The sequence below is a fragment of the Lagopus leucura genome, unplaced genomic scaffold (genome assembly GCF_019238085.1).
Source record: "Lagopus leucura isolate 7727_CA_CO unplaced genomic scaffold, USGS_WTPT01 Super-Scaffold_100001, whole genome shotgun sequence".
Classification (NCBI taxonomy): domain Eukaryota; kingdom Metazoa; phylum Chordata; class Aves; order Galliformes; family Phasianidae; genus Lagopus; species Lagopus leucura.
Window position 1 is genome coordinate 526,450 of NW_024962262.1, and position 6,368 is coordinate 532,817.

A 6,368-nucleotide genomic window follows, 5' to 3' on the forward strand; every position below is an offset into this window, starting at 1 on the left:
TGGTGCAAGGAGAGCAAGCAGATCCTTCCTGCCTGATGCCTCAGATTAAGGAAAACAAGCAGAATAAAAGCCAAATCTCTCCTGCTGAACACAGCATGTGTCACCATTTGCAAGTTGGTGCAGCTCCGAGATAAGAAGGCATCTAGTGTATGGACACATGAAAGCCTGATTGATTCTCAATAATGCAGACATTTCTTATGTTTGCACAACTAGACAAATATCATAGGGAGGAAGGCACCAGATCTTTGTGCACACTGAATCCTGTTTGACAAAATTCATAACCTTAATATCACATTAACACGGCATGTGCATTTAAGCTGTAATTGCATTCCAGCTGCCTGAACGCTCCCCTTAATTTAGTCATGCTTCTTTAGATTTGTTGTGAGCTATAAATCATTCTTGCTCTCAAAAAATAAATTAATTTACAGATGTTACAAGAGATAGGATTACCCAGCAGGATATCTCTTTTTTTTAACACATGCAACATATAAACTTTATTAAATGAAAGTAATTTCTTCAGGGAAGGCCGGGAGGCACTGGCACGAATGGCAGAGGGAGACAAATCACAGAGACTTTTTAGCTTGAAGGAGCATAGCAGTCTCCTCACGATTGATTTGAAGGAGCTCTGCTGTGAATAATTCACCAAAGCAAGAATGCTGGTATTATCCTGCACTGGCTCAGCTTTTAAGTACTGACTGATTTTTTCAGGGCACAAATATTATGCACATATGCATATTATCATCACAAAATGAAGCGGTGGCTTGTTTAAGGTTGGTTGGCTTTCTACTCCAAGCAAGCTTTTTTAGCAATTTCTAATTTTTGGCATGATTTTGGTTAGTTTTTCAAGGATAGAGCGTTGTAGTAGCTCAATAGTTTGAGGAATCTAAAACATTCTGTACTTTGTTACAAACATCTGTGTATGGATATCGCGTTCCTTAAACAACAGGAATAATGAGCTAAAGCAACACGAATCTTTTCTGGAGGACTGAGGAGCATCCATGCTCATGTGCAGACCACATTTAAATTGTTTCCAACTATCTCTTTGGTTACGTGCAGTTGAGTTACATTGCAGTCTACTGGAAGATGCACGTCTCCCTGTCAGAGTGCTCTGTTGCTGACAAAATACCCAGGATATGATGAAGATAGATGAAAAGCAGCAACATCGCCCTTGACTGTCATAGCACCAAGAATTCTCCTAGAGTTGCTGTTTACATAAACTTTCAGTGACCTGTAATTCTGGAGATATTGCTCTGTTCCCAGCCCTCAATACAAAATAAGCCTTGGTATTTCTATAAAGATACTTTGACATTCTTAAATAAACATAACAGTTTCATTTTGTACAATAATACGTCTCCATTATTTTTCTTAGCCATCTTTTGTAATGCCTTCTTGGGAAGTCATCTGTAATACAGCTTCAGTACTCATTGCCTGCTCCCTCAAAGTACTCCCAATGCTCTGACAGTGGGATTTTGGGGAGCAAAGTATACCTTTATTACAACATTTCAACTAGCTATTCACAGATCTTACATGTCTTTGGAGACATAGAAGTTAAATACGTTTTTTGCTTTAAAAATTTGGCAAAAAAAAAAAAAATCCCAACCAACCAGCGACACCTGATGCAAATAATTATTCAAACATTATAGAGAAGGGGGCTTGAGCTGTGTTTTGGGAGTTGCTCACTCCAGAGATGGGCTGGTTGTGGAGGTATCTTCACTATCCCTTTAGTTTCTCTGCTTTTGCCTTCTGGAACATTCACGCAGCGGTCCTGCTTTATTCAGATATCTCATTCTTTTTATTCTCCACAGCATATTGGATTCTCTGTGGAGCCAGAAGCTGGACTTGAAGATCCTTTGGATCCCTTCCAACTTGGGATATTCTACGACTCCATGATCTGTGATGATTATAGGGGAGGGACTCTTTATACAGGCATTTAGCAACAGGACAGGGGAAATGGCTTTAAACTGGTAGAGGGGAGATTTAGACTAGATATTAGGAAGAAATTCTTTACTGTGAGGGCAGTGAGATACTGGAACAGGTTGCCCAGATAGGCTGTGGATGCCCCTTCCCTGGAAGCAATTAAGGCCAGGCTGGATGGGGCTGTGAGCAACCTGTCTAGAGGGAGGTGTAGCAGGGGATTTGGAACCAGATGATCTTAAATGCCCTTTCCAACCCAAGCCATTCTATGATCTCACTGCTTTCTGCTGGCATAGAGATATTCTCACATGCAAGACAAGCTGCATTTCAGATGGGTGGAGAAGGTAAGGCATGAAGTGGCACAGCAGGGGGGAATATGAAGAGTGCATTTCACCTGGCCTATCTACCTACAGATCTACAGACCTACCTACATCTATCTACAGGTGGGATGTGGGCCAGGCTGTAAGCAGCCTTACTCCCGGCTTTGAGCTCTGTGCTCTGACCCACCAATCAGTTTATTTTGAATACAGTGATGTCATGAGCTTGAGTTTGCCAATACTGACCCCAGTCCTACATCTTAGATGAAAAAATCACAACTGTTCCCAGCTGGTGGTTTAACAAAAATACATCAGTGTTGAAGGGCATGGGAACCTGCTCCCAGAGGCTGCTTACTCCCAGAGAGCTCTTCATTCTTTTTATGACCAAAACACAGCTCACAAAAAATTCAACTCTGCTACTTCCAGAATTGAGTATTTGGGAATGTAATATCAAGACTTTGAAGAGATGCTACAGCTTAACTAAAATAAATTTTATTCTGAAACAACCAGCTGCAATGTTTAGACCTCTGTTGTACAAGAAAGAATTTTCCTTTGGCTCTTTCCTATAAAAATCCACAACTTGCAGTTTTGAACACTCTTATACAAGAGAAATATTAAATTGTATCTAGAGAGGAGTGAAGGGTGCACACAAATCCTGCTGAACTTGCTATGGGCTTCCCATAGCTGCTAAGCTTATCTTTCTCTTGACTTCCCCATAAATGGTTAATTCCCTACCTTGGATAATCCATTACTACAGACGCTAACACCTGTGAGAATGGGTTGGTTCTACCCAAAACTAGACACCCTAAATAAGAACTTCTGATAAGGAAATATTTGCATCTCTATAGGAGAGCTGCATCGATCCCTCCAAGGACTGTAAATCAGGATGGTCAGGCTCTGACACCTCCAACGCTGTTTGTCCGATAAATGCCTGTTTAGGTGTAGTTAAAAATCACTGCTCATCAGATTCTCATCAGATCTAACTCTAAAGTTGTCAGTAACTTAAATATTTTGGTGAAAGACCAAGACAGACGCAGGAGACTTCGCTTTGGCTATTTAGGAATCTTCTGTCTGCTAGTCCAAAATTGCTCATGACTGATCTCATAACTTGTGCTGCTTTTCTCTGTCAAACTTCTTAAATTGACTGAAATGGATATTTACAAGACAGATATTTATAACTCAATGAAAAAGCACACAATACGTAACATGAGAATGAATGCTGCTGACAAGAACTGATATGCTTGTCCCAGACATCATATCATATAGAACTGAATGTGTGTGATGTATGAAAGGTCAAAAACCTTAAAATAGCTGATGTCCAAAAGCTCATCATCTCCCTCAAATTCTAGTGCAGATAATGTCACCATTAAATTACTGCTGCACTAATTCCTTCTTTTCCAATACATCACGACATTCTGATGCCAAATAATTTTTGATGTCCTTGTAACCAAATTGTGGAGGAAGGCTGGATGTCACACATTTTTATTGAAATATTTCGGTTTAACGCAAGTGACAACTGCATTATTTCTCCAGCTTACTCCACTATTAACAAGATACACGAGAAAGAAACTTCCATGCACCTTCTCTTAGAAGCTCCAGATGATCTGTCATCTGTGATTCATTAACTGAATATTTACTTCCTCAGGAGCAATGTAGCTGTCGTTAACTCTCTTAAGCAGTAAGTCTTTCTCAAAGAGCCTGTACCTGCTTCCTTCCCAACCACAGGACAGACAGTGGACAGTCTAGCACATATCTCATGGAGAGCAGGCTCCAGGGTTCAGTGCCTTTTGCTTTGGACATTGCAAATCTAGGCTTCAAATATCTGTTCTGTCACATGGACACACACAGGCAACGCAGCAAGTGCAATCACTTCTTTTTTCTTGATAAAACTCTTTTTCTTGACTGTCAAATCGTAGAATCACAAGGCTGGAAACAACCTGCAAGATCATCTAGTCCAACCGTGCTCCCATTACTATTGCTATCACAAACTACTAAAGCATACCTCATAGTTCCTCATCCAGACACTAGGCAGTAAAGAATGGTAGGATGCCACAATCACTTGTGGCCAGACACTGCCCCAGCACAAAAGGAGTGAGCAATGAGGAAAAGAGAAAGTTGTGCCTTTTTCTCCCTAGCATGATTTCCACCTCTTGCGTAGAAATGGCTCTAAAAGATGTTCTCAGATCAGGTAAGATCTCTCTGATCACAGCTGCAAAAACACCTGTGCACCCAGACCATGGGCTTGCTCCACCCTGAATACTGAGTAGCATTGCTGCAGAAACTGACACATTTCATTACTTCAGTTTGGATGATGCTCCATTTGTACTGCACACACCAAGCTGTTTTAATTAGATGGTTCTCCTGTACCATCACTGCCACGTAGCAAAGATCACGCTTGTCAGAGTGGAGTACGTTACATTTCTAGGTGTGTTATTATTTCCATATATTCGCCCAAAATGCAAGTTGGAAGCATGGCAGCCACCAGCTGAACACTAAGAAGCAAAGGATATACACTGTTTTCAAGACAGTGGAACTCAGCAGCTTCTTCATCAGTAAGGTAAGCTTTCCCCTGTGGAAGCTGTCACACCCCCTCTGGCTCAGCTCTGCCACTCGGCCACTAAGGGACACCAGCTGGGTGTCTGGTGGGGCTGCTGACACAAGTTGGTGGCACAGCATCCCCTTTGAGGTCTGTCTTTTGACACGCAGGCAAAATCTTCCCCCTGGTCTTCTTGCAAAGGGAAATATTAGAATATATATTAGACACTGGCAACTTAAGAGCTAACTTACTTTTCCTTTTCCAAGGTTAGCACACTTTCAGCTCACTGCTGCCAGCCTGGCTGAAGGCACACGCTGCGTACACAGCCCATCTCACCACCAGACATAAACCTGCTTCAGCAAACTCCAGATACTGAAATGCCACCCAGCGACCACAGAAAGAAAATGCAGCAGGTTGGGCCGCAGGCTTGCTTCACCTGGGATTCACCGCACCCAATTCCAGCTGTGTCAACATTAAATACTTAGAGACCATAAGTGGCACAGAACAGTCATCAGGAAAGCATCAGCAGCCTGAGGAAAGGCCACAGTGCTGTCCTGCAGAACCTGGGATGTGTCACCTGGCCTCCACGTACTGCTCCAGGCCAGAGGCCTCCTCTCAACACTGGCTCCTATCTGCTAGGCCCTACAGATACCACAGACTGCATACGGTGCCTTTTGACAGGACCCCAGGAAATCTTTTACACAAACTATATAGCCAGCTACATCTAGGAGCTAAATTCCACCCTAGGCCAAAAGCTCTGCAGTTTTGGAACATTCACCTGTAGATTCAATAGGACAAGAGGCAACAGCTTAAGTCACGGCAGGGGAGGTTCTGGTTGAAAATAAGGAACCATTTCCTCTCACGAGGTGGTGAGGCAGTGGTACAGGCTGCCCAGGGGGGTGGTGGAGTCACAGACCCTGGAGGTGTTCAGGAAACACGGAGATGTGGCACTGAGAGATGTGGTTAGTGGGCATGGTGGGGATGGGTTGATAGTTGGACAAATGATCTCAGAGGTCTTTTCAACATTAATGATTCTGTAAGTTTTACTTGCCATTTGTTTTATAACTGCACATAGTTAACTTATGACACAGGTAGCAGTGGGTGGCATTTAGCTCCAGAATGTAGGCATCAAAAGTTAGGTACAGAGAACTACTTCACCCAGACGGCCTCTCCTAGGTATCCACTGCCACCAGACTTTTCCTCACCTGGTCTTTAGTTTTCTGTCCAGCTTCTGATGTACAGATATCTACAGATGCACCAACTGAGGTGCCTTCATCTATCACCAGAATCTAACCCAAACTGTAAAGCAAGAGATAACTAAGCCTAAATGCTTTTCACAAAAACATCAGTATCTTTTTACCCTCCCAAGCACCAAACACTCAGTAAAAAGGTGATGTCTGTTGCTTTAGTATGAGCTGAATGTTTTGCTGTTGCTGAATAAAATGGAGTGAGATTTTTTATTAAACATTTCACTCAAATGAACTACACCAAAAGCACAGGGTCTGTGTCATTTGATTATCAGTATCTTCAGGAATTGACATGTTTACTCATTATCATAAAATTTTGTCATTAAAGAAATCATTGGGTAAAGAAAATTAAGT